Raw genomic sequence first — 20,430 nt, 5'->3', positions numbered from 1 at the left:
CATTAGATACATATTTGAGAACATCAGTTCATTATAAATACTAGAGTATTCAGATGAAAGTGCATTTAGGTCATTGTTAACCTGTACTGCATAGATGTTTAGAGGTGATAGATTTCATTTAAAACCTTGTGATGATTTTCCCTTGTAGGTTTTAAACTTTCTAATTTCACTTGAAAAATGAAATCACACAAAGAAGAGAACATAATTATCTTCCATTGGGATCATTCTGTAGTACTTCTACATACTGAAAACAAATTGACTTTGCCAAAATAAAGAGAGGAAGTATGAACAAACATCACATTTTAAATACATACTGAGATATTAAAGGTCATAGAGGGAAGCCCTAAGAGTTTAAAATTCATTTTACTGTTTGGGGTATGATATACTTCTGGTATTTCAAGGGCCTCCTTAGTCTTATTAAAACTTTTTTTTAGGTTATCATTGATTTTAACATCTTACCTAAGGCTAGAGCTTTTGATATTTTTATGCTTGCAATCTAGTTCATGTTTTGTAATGTATGGTTGCAATCTATTTCATGTTTTGAAATTTATGGTTGGTTCAAATTACTGGTTGATCCTTATAAGCAAATTGCCTGACTAAACTCTTCTCTGGCTCAATATCAAAGTATATTTAAAATAAGAGCCATGAGTAAAGTTGAAAGCACTTTGAAGGTTCCACTTTGGGCATTATATTTGTACATTGTGTACATTGAATGCCCTGTTCTATCAGCTATTACTATTATATTCCCTATCTTTGTACTCATAAGGGTTTGGTGAAATGTATGTTTATCATGAAAAACAAAAAGTTGAGTGTTCTCTATCTTTTATGATCAAGGAAATCTTAAAAATTCAAGGTAACTGATTTTTCCCCAATAATTTCTAAGAAACTTTAGCTTAAAGTCATATTATACTTAAAAGTAGGTTTACTTTCTATGTTATAATTCATTATTTCTTACTTCAGTACAACTTATGAACAGGTGCTGAGAAAAATGTTAGTGCCATGAAATGGTGCACTTTGATAATGGAAGTACAACATATACTATGAAGCATTATATTCTCCTTTACTCATGCTTTTATTAGAATTTCTTATCTGGAATCAGATGAGTGCTATTTCAAATTAATAAGAACATTTAGAGTCAAATCAACTTCTGTACTGGGAACTCAATTTGTTCTCCTTTTGATTATACATGGCCTGCTCATTGTTCATTTCCCAAATCTGCAAATGTGATTTCTGGAAGAGGTGTGGATTTAAGAAGAATTATGGATAAAGAAAGGAGAACAGAACTGTACTCCTAAGTCTAACCTGCCCAAGTTCAGTTTTCAAAGCGGAACAATCTAGCAAGAACATTTGCTTCCTATGAATGTATCTGTGGGGTTAGAAAAAGACTCAAATCAGCTAAAGTACATGGAAAGTGGGTGGGGGGGGTAGTGTGGTGTCGATTCTGACCCCAAAGAATCTGATTAATAAAATTCTCAAGTAAGGTAGAAAACAGGTTACATTAAAACAAGTAAAATATAAAATAGAAATGAAACAGAGTCTAATACTGGGTCTGGTTACATTGAACTTTGAAAGCAAGAGTTGATAACTGGGATTTTCATATTTTTTGTATGGTATTATAATAAATGGTATACATAATTAATTGTATAACCACATAATTATAGAGTTTGTATTATCAGGAATATTTTTAAACATCCATCCTAAAATAAAACATTAGTGAAACATCTTTAATACATGAATACTATCAAGCATATGTATACATACTACTGTGATAACATTTTTAGCTTTTAACTTTTTATATATAATATCAAAAATTATGTATATTTATCATGTTAATGTGTTTTGACATGTTATACATTGTGACATAACTAAGTTGAGCTAATTAATATATACATTACTTCATGTACTTATTTTTGCAGTAAGAATACCTAAAATTTACTGTCTTAGCAAGTTCAAAAAATAGAATATATTGTTATTAACTATAGTTATGATGTTGCAAAATAAAGCTCTTGGACTTATTCTCCTATCAAATTAAATTTTTCATTCTTTGACCACCATCTCTTCAATTCCCAATTTCTCCCAGCCTCCAGTAACTACTGTAAAAATCTTTGGTACATTTCAAAATACATACTTAATTGGAAACTTATTTAGATGGGTTAAAGGGAATTAAGATTCAGCTTTGAAATTTTTCTCTCAAGCTCTACTCATCTGTCATGCTCATCCCTCAGAATGGGTGAATTTCACTGTAGAAACCTCCAGAGACCAGAAGATTAATGTCCTGATTTTGGGAATAACTTGGAATAATCCATAAAGACCAGATTTGTAGTTATGTCTGAGAAACTATAAGGGTTAAAGTTTGTGAACAAATCATTTCAAAAGTAAGACCAGGATTAACTACATATTGTTGGTAGTTAAGAGAAAGAAAAGCATTGAGAACAAACGATTCCAATGTTTCACTTAAATAGCGAAATGAACAACTAAATTATAAATCCAAATATGGAAACCAAGAAGAGTAAAAATAGTTGACATTTTTTAACTAACCATGTGGTACACACTCTGCCCAATTATTAAAAATTTACTCCTTATAACACCAGAATAAAATAGGAATAATTACTACTCTCATCTTAATGATGAGAAAACTGAGGCATAGAGACTTTGAGTAAATTTCTCACATCCCAGAGCTGGTAAATGTAAGAAATTCTTTTCCGGGAAGATTAATCTCATGATTCATTTTTGTCAGGGCTTGAAGGTGGGTCAGTCCAACTCAGGAGCCTGTCTTCTAAGCACCATAATTTTTCTGAATTAGCATAGATGGGGAAAGCGGGAGGGGAGAGAGAATAGAGAGATAATGAATCTGGTTTAGAAATACTGTGTTCTCAAAAACAAAAACTTTAGATCTAGATAGATTTGGGATTTAATTTCTCTTCATATCTACAAAATTCTATCTGAAAAATCTCCCCACTTGAAAAATGGGCTATCAATTAGTATTATGATATATCAATATGATCAAAAATAAAATATTAACATATAGTGTATAGCAAGCTATATATTCAATTTGTTTATATTTACTACTAGGAAAGCTTGTGCAATTAAAAAAAAATAAAGAGCAACAACCTAATATGAATTTTAAATTTACCCCAGTCTAATACAAAAGATAACCGGTGATTTCTATCTGAAGCTGCAGTCTAAGTCAAACAAATATTTAATGATAAATATTTAGAACCAAGAAGCTCATATTTTAATTATTCACTTAATATTAAACATATCCATTTAGATTTATCAATTTCTAATTTCTAAATTATCAATTTCTAAATTTATCAATTTCTATTTATTAACATATCAATCTTTTCTGATACATATGAAGTTCTGATTCTAGTTAGGACTGAGATGCAGCATTTACAAAAGAAAATTAATATCACCAAAAGTATACAATCCCAGTTATATTAAGGTGATAAAATCAGCTTTAAGATTCATAAAATATTATGGTGTGATAGTGTGACCTTCTTTTCTCTTGTTTATCTTGTTGGCTTGTCTCTAATCCAGATGCCAGGCAGTTTTGTATGAAACTCCCATGTTAGATGGCAGGTTGTCAAATAATTGGCCATTATATTTTTTTTTCTTTCAAGTAGTAAGTAGAACTAAAGGTTGGATCATGAAAGGAAGATAAGCATCTTCAGTACTAAACCTCACATATCCTAGAATACTCTTAATCAATACATGCTAATTATGTTATAATTGCATCCTGCCATCTTTGATACTGTTTCTCTAAACTGGTTCTCTAAGTGCACTCCAGGACAAGCTTTATAAGTTTAAGCTGGTAGAATTTACCATTTCCCTATTAAAATTTAAATGTGTCTAGCTGAAGTCCATCTATAAAATGAAACCTTTCTGTGACCCTTATGGAAATGACTTTGTGTTCTGATCAAGAGGAAAAGCTTCTATATTCTGCATTACTCAGCTATTTGGCACTTTGTACAAACTTTCAGATTATGAATGACATCGGGTTTGTATGCATATATGCCCTATATATTCACTTAGATTGCAATATTTTTAGGACAGGGAGTTTTTATACTTCTTTTTAAAATCATTATGCAGATAACCCAGTGCTTTATTTAACAAAGGCTTCTGATTGATTGCGGTGTGAAATAAAATCATTTGTAACTTTCCTGAATGGTTCCTTCATGGGGATTCTGGTTGGGGTTCTCTGGTTGTAATAGAATGGTTCCAACCAAAGGAAAAGCTGTCAGAAAGACAGGAAGGGAGCAGCTCTGACTTAATGACACTCTTTTCCGGGAAGATTAATCTCATGATTCATTTTTGTCATTTTCTGTTCTTGTTCCACTCACTCAAGATTTAAATTTTTATGACATCTAGTGTGATGGGCCTATTTTGGGCCATTCAGCTTTTCCTTTGATATTTTTGTCAGATTGAGATGACATTCCCACAAAGAAAGGTTAAGAATAGGCTTTACCCCCCCCCAAAAAAAAAAAAAAAGGTGGTAGAAGCTGGAAGGGCATGATCAGTAACGTGTCCCACAGCACACTTCACAATGATGCCATTCTTGTCTACTTGAAGATGATAATCCTGAGTCAAAGGAAGATGCCAAGGGCTTACACAGACAGCTTGACTTTGCAGGTGTCCTTTGGAAACTAGACAGATGTAGCTCTGATCTAAAGTTAACAGGAAAATAATCACATTGAGTATTTTTGTAGGCTCCTGTATTGATTTCTTTTGTTGAGGGGGTTACCAGGGATTGAACTCAGGGGCACTCAGCCACTGAGCCACATCCCCAGCCCTATTTTGTATTTTATTTAGAGACAGGGTCTCACCGCGTTGCTTAGTACTTTGCTTTTGCTGAGGTTGGCTTTGAACTCATGATCCTCCTATCTCAGCCTCCTGAGACGCTGGGAACCCAGCTTGATTTCTTAATCACAATTGGGTAGAAATGTTTTCATTAGAATGGCTAGGCATGCTAAATAACCTTAAACAAGATGTTTAACATACCTGAATTTAGTTTTATAATTTAAAAAAATGAGGATAATGAAACCAATATACCTAAATTGTTATAAAGATTAAACAAATTAATGAAAATTTATGCTTAATATAATTCTAGGCTACAGTAACTGTTTAACTATTTCTAGCTACAAGCATGATTACAGCCGTAACATTCAGTTAATCAGTGCATCCAATATTTCACATTTATATCCAAACACCTTTGTAAATGACTAATTGGCATTTGAACTAGAGACACACCTAACCAGTGCCCACATTTAAATATTAGCCATTTGAACATTAAATTACTTTTACTAAAACTAAACTTTAAGAATTAAAAAAAATATTTCTTATAGTTTTTAAGCATAGTTTTCTATGTGCACAGACTTATAGAACAAAATCATTTCAGATACTTTAAATGATATCAAAGAAATTAAACTAATTAGGGGTTTGAGAAGAGACAGAAGTATAGTTAGATCTAGCTATATAGCTTTATAAATACTCATCAATGGACAAATTCCAAATTTTCTGGATGCAAAATAGAAAAATCAAACAGGTCAAAATATTTGGAAGGGGAGAGTTTTAAATATTTGAAGGAGTGACAGGAATGCAAAAGGATGTATTTACCTTTGTGACATGTATACAAAGTTTACTGTGTGGAAATCTGTTTCACAAAGCCTTGCTGTGAAAGACAGGGAAGTAATGTAATAATTCAGTTTGATTTAGGTAAATGCTGAAAGAAGCTTAAATCAGGTAATGTCTCCCGATTTGTTTCTTTCAGGTTATCCTTGATTGATAAGAAATTTGATTTACTTTATTCCAAAGAAATCAAATTTAAAAAATTGCTCACTTTTACATGTTTCTTTGGGGTCTTATAGGTTTCTTTTCTGAATTATAGAAATAGGAAAGAAAATAGAAAAAATAGGAAATAAAAAAAGAATATAGATTTTTCCTATTTTGCATATACAATGTACTTAGTTTAAGATTTGGATATGGGGCTCTGGCTGTGGCTCAGCAGTAGCACACTTGCCTGGCATTTGTGAGGCACTGGGTTCGATCCTCAGCACCACATACAAATAAATAAAAAATAAAGCTCTATCAACAGCTAAAAAAGTAAAAAAAATAAATAAAAAAAAGATTTGGATGTGTTTCACCTTGTAAAGATGAGGCCTCTTTGGATACACAGTATCTCCCCTTAGCCATGGTGTGAGTGAGGATGTTTCCTGACCCTGAGTGAGTACCTAAAACCACAGAGTACTAAGTCCTAAATATGCTATTTTAAAAAATATACACACATACATAAACTACAATGAAGTTTAACTTATAAATTTGACACAGTAAGAGATTAACAACAATAGTAACAAAATACAACAAGTGCAAGTACTAAGATAAAAGTTACATGGATGGTTTCTCGCTTGCTCTCTCAAGATATCTTCTTGCCTTGTACTGACCACATTCAACTGTGGTTAACTGAAAATGGAAAGCAAAACCACTAACAAGTGGGATTACTATTACTTGAATGGTATAATTGGAGGGGTATTGAAGAAGCTTATGTAGATTCAAGCTTACACAAACTTCATAAAAAAAGTTTTTCTCTTTTTGACAAGAACATTGCCTGAACCCTGTGGCATGATGAATGCCAGGTGATTTCCAAAATGGTTTGAGCTTTAATGACTTGTCTTTTTCTAAGTTAAACAGAGAATTTAATTCGATATTCCTTAAACTCAAATTTGAATGAAAATGTCACAGTTATTGGAAACGTGGTTCAGTGGTAGAGTGTGGGCTCAGCATGTCCCAGGCCCTGGGTTCAATCCCCAGTGCTACCAAAAACAAAACAAAGATGGTCAAAGAACAAACAGCAGCAACAATAAAAACATTTTAGTCCTAACTTCTTTGATCCATTCTCAGAGATACTGATTCAGTAAGTCTACAGTGAGTCCCAGGAATTTGAACTTTTGTAAAGCAGCCTGGCTGATTTCAGTATAAGTGGGTCACAGATCACACTTTGAGAAATACTCAAGAGCCATGGTTTCTCCCTGGTATTATTACCACTTATTTATTCTATCATAAAAGGATCCTCCAAACAACTGTCTATAACTTCCCCTGCTGTTGGGAGCCATGATAAATAAGATCCAAAGTTTTTATATATTACTTAAATTGGTGTTTGTATTTGAATGTGAATCCCTAATAGTTAAGCTGGATCTCTCAAACCACAATTCCGTTGCATGTTAGTAGGTGTTCCAGAATTCTATGGTCAAATGGATTTGTATGTGATATTACTTCTATTAGAGAGTAACAGAGAGATACCAACATAAAATTATCAAAATTATTTAGCTTTTCAATTTTTGAATTAAACATCCCAGGCTCTGACTCTGGGATCTTCTTGAGACAAGTCAGTTAACATCTGGTAGAAATACTGTCTTCATTACAGAAAGTCTAAGCCCCATCCTGTTCTTTCTAAATCTGTTATTTTCCTGGCAATTCATACCAACTGCTGTTGTAGTCTCAAAGTCCTCTGACTTGCTAGAAGCCTCATTGAGTAAGATTAGTAAGATATGGCAGTGTTAATAGCAGCTGGGAATAAGGGATCTTTCAAAGCAAACCTGATTATAAGGACTAAAGAATTTTCATATGGCTAAAGCTGTGTCTGTGACAGGTACAGGTAGTGTAAGATGCCTCGCTAAACCTGTTTAAAGGATGTAGAAATAAAAATGGGGAGCTTTTGTGAGAAAAAGTATTAGATATTTAGTGGATAAAATCAAAGTTATACAAAGTCACTTTTGGAGATTACTAGTAGACTGGACTGTAGTCAAATATAGTTTATAAGATGCTGAGTAGGGAGATCTCTTGATGCCAACCTGGGCAACACAGTGAAAAAGTGTTTCAAAAATAAAATAAAATAAAACAAAGCAAACAAACAAAAAAAAGAGGAAAGGAACATTTGGAGAATTGCTTATTATTCATCATACATAAGGACCTAGAAAACAAAGAAAAACAACAACATAATTTTCCATGTTCAAGCATTGGATGGGTTAGATAAGAGAGAGGACATCTTGACTAATGACCAAGAATAACAAAGTCTAATAAAGCTATCTTTTGGGAATAGAATGTTCTAGTCTAAGAGAAGCTCCTTAGGATCATCTAAATTCCTGTTACTTATTCCTGCAATAAGCAATATTCTACATTAGTTTCCATGTAGTTTTCTTTAGAGAAAGCATATCTTTAATGCAATATGTGCATCCTGGTCAGAATAAAGTCATAATTCTTCTTACAAATAAAAACCTTTGTATTCTGTTTCACATTCTAGTCTGTTATTAAATTATTTTGGATTAAGTTAGTACCCCTGAGCCTGATCATATCTGAAAAACTACACAATTGGTTTTCTACACAGTATTGTTTCAACAAAATCCAAACTCTAGTGAAATCACCATCTAGATGCTAGAGAGCTGGGAGGTTTTTGGTAGACCACTATCAAATATATCCCTATCTTTCTATTTATTTCTCTTCAAAGTGCAGCATAGTGAATATAAAGATTTTATGAGCAAGTAAATTTTGTTTCAAATTAATATACTTTTGTAGTTGATAAAAAGAAGTAAATTTACTTCTTGCCATTAAACTGTTAGCTATATGTTTAGCAGACTCTATAGGGTGGATTATTCACTTGGGAGAATTGACATCTTTCTTTATTGTTTTTTTCTTAGAATTTTGCAAAATAGAGGACCAAAAAGAAGCTTCATTGGACAAATTTCTTGCAAATATAATATGGTTTCCCACATCTCAAATCACTAGATTGAACTTCACTCATAACTGCAGTTCCACCTAAAATCTGTTTGGACATAACCTGCAAAGCTAAGTGTTCAACTTAGAAATTCTTCCTTGTCCAATGGAAAAATATGTAGTTATTACAGATAATTGTAATGTGAATTAAATTGTGCGTAATTTTTAATACTTTTCATGGTGTTGAGATCTTTTGTGGGGAATTCCTAAGTGATATAAGAAGGCTTTATTCTGACTTTTTTCCCTTCTAATAAAACTTCTGAGATATTATAAAACTTAGGTTCTTAATGCATGCCACAAAAGCATTAACCCATCATGTTTTATAGGTATTAGTAAAATTCCTCACATATAACTACATAATCTCAAAACTGTCTATATCATCTCTTACATTTCAATTGGAAGACTACTGCACAATTCTTTATACATACTTAGTCTCTTTTTGTGTGTGTATCTTTTCTTTCATTTTCTGGATATTATGAGAGAGAGAGATAGATAGAGAGATAGAGAGATAGAGAGACAGAGAGAGAGAGAGAGAGAGAAAGAGAGAGAGAGAGAAAAAGAAACCTGCCTACTTAATTTCCTAAGTATAAATCAGAAATTTGAGCACTAGATGTTTTACTCTCTCCTTCATTCTCTTACCTGAGTTAGTGGTAAATTTCACTAGAATACTAATCAGTACCCATGGTACTGAGATTTATCTAAAGAACAATTTAAATTAATCATTATTCTGCAAATTGCACTTATGCTATAATTAGAAAAACTTTATAGTTATCCCAATAGGTAGAGAGTCTCTTGACTTCCTCCTACTGTTCCCTAGAAGTATAACATATTTAAAATATTTTTTTTAGTATTGATGGATCTTTATTTCATTTATTTATTTGCAGTGCTAAGAATCAAATCCAGTGCCCCACATATGATAGGCAAGCGCTCTACAACTGAGCTACAACTCCAGCCCCAACTTATATTTTATTTCACATAAAAAAGCAATTTTTTTGTTTTCTTATGACATACTTTAAATAACTAAATTTAAATAAATTTAAAATTAATTTAAATTCAGGAAACACTGATTTACATGTTCCTTAAAAATTAAAACAAAAATTTTAAATTGCATGAAATATTTTTAAAGAATTATATATATTTTGCCATAACAAGATAAAATACTGGGACACTTTGCTACTGGAAAATTTCTGAAAATGATAAGTTTCCTAACCTCTTATTTAGTATAACTTCATTGTCATGGCTCAAAATCACCACCCTTATAAGCAACAAAGAGATAATAAAGAAACAATGGATAAACTACTCAAATAAATCATGATTCACTTTGAAATGACAAAGCACCTTCTCTTCAGTCAGTTTTCATGTGTACTTTGATTTTTATTGAGTACTTACATTAGTCCAAGTGCTTGGTCAGAGAGTGCGGACTAGGGGATTTTGGAGGACCATGGCCTAATGGTTTTTAAAGACTACCAGAGGGGGCAGATAATCACACCATTATTTCTACCACTTTAAGATTTCAAAGCCTTTGGGAGGGTCTGTTATTTATAAAAACTGACAAGGAAGGACATAATTCCATCATGGTAGGTGAGGAGGAAATTACCCTTTATGGGCTTTTAGGCTCACAGAAATCCTAGAATGTGGGAACTTTATGCCACATTGATAATTCTAGAGCAAGCTTCCAAAACCATGGGAATCCATTATATGATCTTAAGTATGAGAACAATGCAGTCTAGCCAGCTTTATAAATTTCCCAGGTATTGTTATGAAAAATTTCAAACATCCCCTCAAATTAAAATTATTGTAAGGTAAACTTCCAAATAGGTACTACCTTGATTCTATAATTATAAATATTTTGCTACATGTGCTTTGGCCCATTCATTTACCCACCCATTTAGTTCATCTGTCAATCCACCTTGTTTTTCAAAGGGTTTTAAAAAATTGAGATATAATTTACAATCAGTACATTTTACCCTAGTTAGTATATAGATTTTTGAACTTTGAGCAGACATAATGTCATGTAGCTTCCACCACAACCAAGTTGCAAAACAGTTTGATCTAACATGCTTAAATCTTTTCAAAGTTTTTTATTTTTTATTTTTTCCCAGACATCAGCTGTTTTACCTCTGAGAACTTCAGGATGCATGTTGTTAAAAATATATCAACATTTGTCAAAGATGATTTATACATTTGGGGTAAAATGTTCATAAGGAAAAAGGCACCATTTATAACCTTTCTTCAAGCAGTGGTAAATGCATAAATCTGACCTTGTAGAATGCTGAATACCTTACAAATCAATTTCTGGTCCTACTCTGCCCTTCACACTAAGAACCAGGTCTCTGATTTTGTTTTTAAAGGATCATTTTGCCTATTCTAGAATTTTAGGTAAATAGAATCAAAGAGTATGTACTCTTTTGTTTAAATCTTCTTTGATTTAGCATGATATTTTAAGAGACATTTGAATATATCAATTTTCTTTTTAAATTGCTGTGTTGTATTTGTTCTGTAAATGTAGAATATTTTATTTATCCATCCATTTTCCTGTTGATGGCAACTTGAACTTTTCCAGTTTTTATTGTGAATAAAACAGTCATGAACTTCTTATATAAGTTTTTTTAATATTATACATATGTATACATAAATATATGTGGATTTACTTATGCAAATATCCAGTATTGAGATTTATCAGTTATTTTATTTTGTTTTATTTTTGTACTTCAGCCACTAAATACATCCCCAGCCTTTTTTTAAATAGTTTTTTTTTAAGTTGTAGTTGGACACAATTGCCTTGATTTTATTTATTATTATGTGATGCTGAGGATCGAACCCAGTGCCCCGCACATGCTAGGCATGCGCTCTACCACTGAGCCACAATCCCAGCCCCAGCCCCAGCCTTTTTTAATACTTTATTTAGAGACAGGGTATCACTGAATTGCTTAGGGCACGAAATTGCTGAGGCTGGATTTGGACTCACAATCTTCCTTCCTCAGCCTCCCAAGCTGCTGGGATTAGTTAGATGTGTGTGCCACTGTGATGGACAAGAGATTTGTTGGTAGTTGAGGCAAGTATGTGCTATTTCTATGTTTTAAAGTGCTAGGTCTTAATCCATAATGGTTGCATCATCAGCTTTAAAGTTTAAAAACTCATGCTGCCTATAGGGTGGAGAATGGCTTGAGAACAGATGAAAATAGATCCAAAAAAACAAATTGCAATGCCATGGCTTAATAAGGCTGGTGGATATAGAGAAAAGTGAATATGATGAAGACACATGTGAGGATATAATCAACAGGGCTTGGTAATAGATAGTATGTGAGAGGAGGGAGATGGATTAGTAAAATTTCTGGCAAGAACAAATGGATGAAGGTGGTATGATTTATGCAGATGGAGAGTACCAATAGACACCAGATTCAAAGAAAACATCCTGAGTGCCATTTGGAACATATGCAATTTGATGTGACTATTATTTCTATCAGAATAATGACTAGCTTATTTGTGGCAATTGTATATTTTGTTAAACATCAAATACATTTGTATTTTCTAACTTTATATTGCTTAATCCTTTTCCTGAAGTAAAATATTACATACTATATCTTATCATTTACTCTAAAAAGGGAACATAAATTTCCAGTATTTCTTCATGTTCAAAATTATGACCCAAATTAAAATATAATCTATTAACATATTCACTTCAATACCTTTAGAATTTATGATTTTTGAAAAAAATCACAGGAACTTTTTGGTCAAGGGGATGATTAGGTAATAACATAAAACCTGATTAGGATAGATGAGGGCTATAATATGCCACAAATTTCACAGATGGTTGAAATCATTTTGGGAAAAATCTGGATTCAAGTTCATCTATTTAAGTTTTTTAAGATAATTTATATTCCAAAGAATTAAGTTCAGTAGTATTGTAAAAAATCACTAAGTTTATAATCAAGCACAAAGAAGAATTATAATTCTTGCTGAATCTTCCAAGAACTAAAACTCTTTAAACAATAAAGTGAAAGTCTTTAAGGAGATTTTTAATAAGTCTTTTAACTTGGTTTTGCTCACAAACTGATTTTAAGCATGATTTTAGCCTATCAACTCTTTCAATTTAGCTATCTTGGAACTAATACAATGATATTTTCAAAAATTACAAAAGAATTATAACAAAAATGATGGACACTTTGCATATGTGAAAGGGACTTTCACAAGCCATTTAATCTTGAAATAAGATTCTATTGCTTGAATTTTTATGAATGTTTTAAAAATCCAAAATCTATACTGGCAATATTTAAAATTATGTCATACCACCTAGCATAGTTATGTAAAATAATAAGAGTTGTCATTAAAATGTAATTAAAGATTCACCTTTCATGCCAAGCTGTCAACAAGCCTCATTTTGCTTAATTATCTACAGATTTTCAGGACCACCTGTTTTCAGAAGGGCTTTTCATTTCTAGGAGGTCAATAAAAAAAAAGAAAAGAAAACAAAATGAAGGTTTTTGTCAGCCACCCAGTCTAGAATCCATTTGTTCCTGACTAAAGGTAATTTGAGCCTCTCTTAGTGCTTGGTATTTCATTCTTGTGTAGCAGTCAGTTTTTAATCACCAGTTATTTGCCATGTGCAGCTACAAGAAAAAGACTAATTTAAACAAATGCAACTTAAATACTGCAAAAACTGGTATTTTGTGAAAAGTTTATTTTTTTTTGATTTATCAAAGTCTTCTGCCAATTTTTAATAAAGTAAAGGTTTTATTCATTAGTGATTCAGTTTTCTACTTGCTAATGCTAAATCTGAAATATATGAATTTAAATTAGAAAGATTATATTAATTTTCTAATGACCTACATAAATATGTGTAAACTAATGTTTTAAAATAAAAAGTAGTCAAATAATTATTCTTTACAAAACCTGACTCAGACAGATTGCTTAAATTAGTTTTGTTTGTATTAAAAAGTGATATGTAGTGGCTAGTAGGATTTATTTGTTTGGTAATTTGTTTCCTCTAGTACACTTGGAAATTCACTAGCATTTAGAAAGTAAATATTTACAGACTTGTTAAACGTCACTACATAGTTTACCTTTAAATTTCTCAAATCAGTCCTTCTTTATGAAAATGCAATGTAGGACAGTTGTTAAGACTCAGGCTTTAGAGCTAAATTGCTTATCTATTGTATATGATGAATGATTTTGGACTAATCGATTCATTTCTTTGATTAAACTTCCTCATCTATAAAATAAAGAATAGTATCAGTTTCCTGATATTGTTAATGGAGACCAAGGGCATGCAAACTAATTTTTCCAGGTAAAATAGATCATCCTGGACTAAATTAGTAAACTATTGCATGGAAGAAATCAGACATAAGACTAAGTGGAATTGATAGGCCTTGGTGAGTGATTGGGATCTAGTCACTTTGATTGACAGATGATGGTAAGGTGTTTCCAAAAATACTCCTCTTTTGAGGTAGGATATATATCTATACATTTACATCTACAGATATATCTCTGTATATGTATATAGAGACAGTGAAGAACACAGACCCCCCAATAGCAGGTCACAGGAGGCCATCATGAGCAGTGTTAACATTTAGATCTGGAAAGCCCCCCTAATGCTCACCATTCAAAGCCTGATCCTCCATGGAGCAAGATTCATAGGTGGGACTTTTTGAAAAGCAGTGGTTAGAGTTCTCTGACCTCATCAGTGGATTAATCCATTGATAGCTGAATGCATTACTGGAGGTGGGACCTAGTTGGGGGGGAACAGGTCATGGCAGGCTGCTGGTGGCTCTGGTAGGATTTATCTTCTTGTTTGCTCTTCTTCCTGTCCTCTGCTTCCAGGCTGCCATGAGCTAAGATGCTTTCCTACATCATGCCCTTCTACCTCACTTCAGGCCCAGAGTTAGGGAGCCAGCTGAGCATGAACTGAATCCTTTGGAACTGAACCAAAATAAATCTTTCCTCCTCTAAGTTGTCAGGTGTTTTGGTCACAGTGACAAAAAGCTGACTAATAAGACATGGAAGGTGGGTGGGAAGGAATTACTTCTTAAGCTCTAGGAAATACATTTCCTTAGACATCCTATCCATTAGAAAAATCATATTTAGGCAGGCAGGATGAAGCTAAGTTTGGGGAGCAAAGGTGAGCTAGGGACAAAAGTTTATAAATGGAGTTGAAATTATGTGGTGTCTCAGTTATAGACTTGATCAACAAGAGAGCAGAAGATTTGATCTGGTGCAGAGAATGAGCGTATAGTTAATGTGCTCCACCAGGTGAGCATTATTTTAAAATTAGCCACTATGAATCGCACTCTGCTAAATTCTGGTGATAATGTAAAATATGCTAAAGTACTAGGAGTTAACCTGCAGTAGATGGAAGGGGATGAGGGGATACACATAGAAACATATTTATAATACAGTATTGTAAATTTAACCAGGGAAATCTACAGAGCATGCCATAGGAGTTTATATTATGAATTGTGCATTCAATCTATATATGCATTCCTTTGCATAAACTTATTAGTGTGGAAAATGGTACATTTATACACAAAAAACAGCTAAAATACTTGACACTATGCCATATATATATATTGGCATTTAATTTTATATGGTCTTTCATTTCTATGTGGAGACTGAAACTACCATAGTGCTCCTCTCAACTTGACTAAACTTTACATAGACCCTAACTAGGTTCCTGACCTCTCTTAGAGCATTTACTTCAGAAAACTTACAATTGTAAATTCTTTCTCTGCCCCTATGAGATTTAAATCTTTAAAAAGCCTATTGCCATATTTTTCAATACAGGGATATTTTCTTCAGAGCCTGGGAGTCATCTTTTGAATACGGTCATCAAAGAGGACTGCATCCTTATTTCCCAGTCCGCCCTTGTGGGGGCCTTATTCCAAGTGATGAAAATAATTCCTGTCCTGAAGAGAAAAGTTTAGCTTTTCTTTGCTTAAGCTCATGGGCTAACACAGCTGGCCTACGTTCCCACCCAGCTCTTGAGCCCTTTGTCTCAGGGGAGCTAAGTATTCCTTTTGGCTTCACATTCCCTCCCTATCACCTGCAGCTTCTACCAGAACAGCACTGGCTTGTTTGCTCATCTTGTCCAGTGCATTTCTTTCAAAGTTTCTTTCAGTATTTCCTACAGGTCACCATATTTGACTCGTTTGGCTTTTAGGTACTATTCCATATGTTCCTCCCTCTCTTTCATTAATGAGTCAAGCCCTCCTCTATACTACAAAGGATCTGACTTTCCATGCTGATTCCATCTCCTTTCTCTTTCTCAGGGACTTTGTATTTTCCATTATCTATACTCTCTCCTATGGCACTTATGCCACCGCATGTACTAGAACATTTCAAATACCCTGTAAATGTACTTTAGTGTTCTCTGTTTCTAAATTAAACTGATTCCCATTATTCTCTTTTTTCTTGGTGACCATTCACAGAACAAATATTTCAAGAGTTTTCTGCTCATTCACTCCTCCTGTTCACTCCTCAACCCAGTTATACCTAGCTCTGCCATCACCTGTCCAATGTAACTGCTGTTGTCAAGATCTTTCACAATTATGCCAAATCCAACAGAAACTTCTCAATACCTTTGGATAGTTGGCCAAATTTTCTATTCAATACTAAATTCTTCTCCAGTTTAAATTGTACTTTGGCAATCCATTTATTTTCGTTGCTTATTCATGGATTGTCAATTAAAATAGAATATATTCATGATATATAAATATATTTATGGTATATAACATGATGTTTTAATCTGTGGCTTAACATATCATTCTATATTTATAGTCTAATACTTTCTTTTGCATTAAATATCTATACATCCTCTGATTAATCACATAGTTCTACTTGGTTATCTTAGGAATATTGTAAACACAATACATCTAGAATTAGACTTTTTTATTTTTACCTGCAATAGAGACATTATTCTCTCAAGTCTATTTATTTCAAGAATGACAAGACCATTTCCATAATTTCTTAGGCTAAAAAATTGGAATTCAGGGTCAATTATTTTATAACATTCTCACACTCATTCCCTAATTCAATCCACAATACTTATTTCCAAATACATTTTAAAATTCTCTACTTCTCATCATTTTAATTTATGCATTCTAGTGTAAGCCATCATTTCTGACACATTTTCCCTCTTGTCACCTCCTAAAAAATTCAGTCAGTTTTCACATCAGGTATTACACTGATATTTTTATAACATAAATTTGATCATTTTATTTTTCTGCATTAAGACCTTGGAATGTCTATTGCAGTTATAACAAATTCTATACTCCTATTCAGGTCTAAAAAACATACCTTGTCCCCCCACAACACAATAAAAAAATATTTCTCCATTCTTATTTCTTATTTTCCCTATTTATCCTGATCACTATGTGTCAGCCCCACTCTTTTTTTTTTGTTTGTTTGTTTGTTTCTAAGAGCAAAACTTACACATTCTCACACTTTTCTTCATAAAGTCATTAGAATTTGAATATGCTTAAGTGGTTGTCTCTATCAGTTGTACATAAACTATTTGTCCCCATAGAAAATTATTAATTTTTAATATCATGTTATTGTTATAGAGAATACTAATTTCTTTTCAGTTTATTTGTTTGTTTTCCATCTCCCTTTCCAAACTGAATTATCATGAGATTTGGGACTGTGTATGCTTGTTAAATTTTGTGCCTCCCCACACTTCCTGTACCGCCCAACACACTGGAGTTGCTCAAAATGTTTGTTCACTGTTGCAGACTTCTCTGAGCAGCACATTTCTAGCCCTGTGTAAGTTTATGATGCAAGTATGTGTGTCATACAGATGAGCTATTACAAGGATACAAACCTTCATTCAGAATATTCTTGCTAGACTTTGATAGTTTTAATGAGAAGTTACTGAAAGGCAAGAGATGCCCTTTTCTAAAGTGACTTTGGCTTTTAGTGCTCTTTAAAAATTGTGTCTAAGTTCTATTAAGAATGTCTTTTATAAATTCCCTGACTAAATATAACTGGATATGATAATAGACTGAATTTGGCTGCTGTTCTATAATAATAAGGTTTTAACTATATATTTGAGATTATCTGGGCTGTGCATTTACAGCCTTAGCACTTCTGTGCTGCTCTGTGGCCCTGTTCCAGAGTGTAAGCAATAAGAGACCAGAATTGTAGCTTCCCCAAGAAGAAACACAGAACTTGAAATCCACTGAGTCAGCAATCTTGGACACTGTTCCCCTGGCAAAAGCAGATGCTCAGGAACAGACATTGGTTTTCAGAGTAGATTTATTGTAATGTAAAACACATATACAAGTGTATTTATAAACACTTAGACATTTGAGTAAACATAAACCCACAAAATAGCCTAGTTATTCTGCAACCGTATTTTGTTACGTACGTAACATTTTTCTACTTCTGTTATGGGTAACCTAAATTCATAAGAACTATTAACTTTTTAAGCTGAGTATGTCTTTTATCTTGCATGTGGCTGAATGAAGTTGTTTTATATAGATGTTCACAGAAATGATTTTGTCTGAGCACAATTAAACAACTCATTAGGTTAAAATCAGTATATTATTTTGACTTGAAATTTTACCCTGATTTTTTGTTGTATGGCATGATGAGCACAGATAAGCTGAAGGTCAGGATGTTGTCTGCAGCTTGTTTTACTTTTGCTTCATAAAATAAGTGTTGCTCCTAAATTATTATTTTTTAATATTCACATTATCTGAAATTTATCCTACAAACTCAGAATAAATAAATGTACGATTTTGCTCACTACTTTCTCTAGACTTCAGAAAGAAGAAGCTAGTTGATTTTTTGAAATTATAGTTGGGGCTTGAGTCTAGGGGTCTTGGTATTATGTGATTAGACCTGCTGCTGGCATCTGATCATTGGTCTGTGCCCTGGACCTGTGGGCTACTTGGGCAACTTCCACTTATTGGTCTTGTTTATTTCCTTTGATCTTGAGCTTATAGCCATTTGGAACTCCAAATTCTTGATAAGGAAGAGGAGGAGGGGATCACCTGCCTGGGTCCACTTATCCCTGCCTCTTTACCCAATAATTCCCCTTATCTCATTACTAGGTTTCAAAATTTTGAAATCTGTGACTTTGTTTGGAGTTAGATTTGCATAAACTTTAACAGAATGTATGAGACTATTTTAACAGGAAGTTTCTTTCTCTAGAATTGATGAAATCATTACTAAATAAATATCAGGCATGAACTGAAGGGGACCAGTGGTAGGATGGAAAGAGATTATGATGTGGGAGATCAGGAGTTAAATTTTATTGTGTAGAACTGACAAAAAAAAATGGTGGTTCAGGAATCACCCTCCTTTTTGTTTCAGTGTTCATCCCTCCTCCCTCATCCAGGCAGCTCTGTATATCTGGTGAAATTGCCTCTGGACCATCAGAGTGGGCTTGATTGGTTTGAAGGTAAGCACATTCTTACATCCATGACCAATACCTGGCTAGGGAGACCTGGAGAAATGGACAGGACCTGCCATTCCCTGAGGATGCATGATGCAGTTTGAGTCAAGGGGATGCAAGAAAAACAACTGAGAGAGTCTGCTGAGGAAGGATATTCTTTATCTTGAAAGAATTACCAGAAGAGAGTATATTCCCTTTGCTTGTGCTGTGCACACTGTAGACAGGCTTGAGGCCTGGAAGTGAGCAGGATGAGAATGAGGCTGGCCAGCACCAGAGCTGGGACTCAGCCAGTTCTCTGTCTGCACATATGGTGAGTGGAGCTAGTTCCTTATCCATCATGCTGTTTTCAATCAGATTTTACCAATGCTTTAGAAGATCATGAATTTCCTGTGAAATGTGTGGACATTTCCTTTTTTTATTATTGATATTTACTTCCTCTTAAAAAATTTCAGAGTATAGTAGTTGACATTTTTATTTAAAAATCCTCAAATTATTGTCATATTTTATCTAATAATTTCACTTTTTTTCTTCATACAATCTCACTTTTCGAGATCTGTTTTCACAGTATTATGGTACTTTGGGTATTGATATCATGGGACAAATAAAATTTTTATTTTTTAAAGGCAATTATAGTGTTTATCCTTAATTATATGTGTTTCTTTTTCCATTTTATGAACAATGATGACCATTAAGTTGGAATTGTGACCCAGGGAATGATATGTTCACAGCATATTGAATTAATTAGAGATTTCCCTCTTTAATACAATGTAATATCATCTGCACCTGAAGGTTCTCAGAAAATATAATCTGTTCACTGACATTCTTCAGAGAAATAGAAAAAGCAGTCATGAAATTCATTTGGAAAAATAAGAGGACCAGAATAGCTAAAGTAATCCTTAACGAGAGAAATGAAGCAGGAGGAAGACATCACAACCAGATCTGAAATTACACTACAGAACTATAGTAACAAAACAGCATGTTATTGGCACCAAAACAAACATGAAGACCAATTGAACAGAATAGAAGTCACAGAGACAAACACAAATAAATACAGTTATCTCATATTAGACAAAGTTGCAATAAACATATGTCTTCAACAATTGGTGCTGGGAAAACTAGAAACCCATATGTAATAGATTGAAATTGAACTTCTATCTTTCACCCTGCATAAAACTCAACTCAAAGTAAATCAAGGACCTAGACATTATACCAGAGACCCTGCACCTACTAGAAGAAAATGTAGGCCCAACTCTCCATCATGTTGGATTAGG

Source organism: Spermophilus citellus, assembly GCF_964194105.1.
Source record: "Spermophilus citellus genome assembly, chromosome: 2".
NCBI classification, from domain to species: domain Eukaryota; kingdom Metazoa; phylum Chordata; class Mammalia; order Rodentia; family Sciuridae; genus Spermophilus; species Spermophilus citellus.
This window is presented reverse-complemented; position numbering follows the sequence as displayed.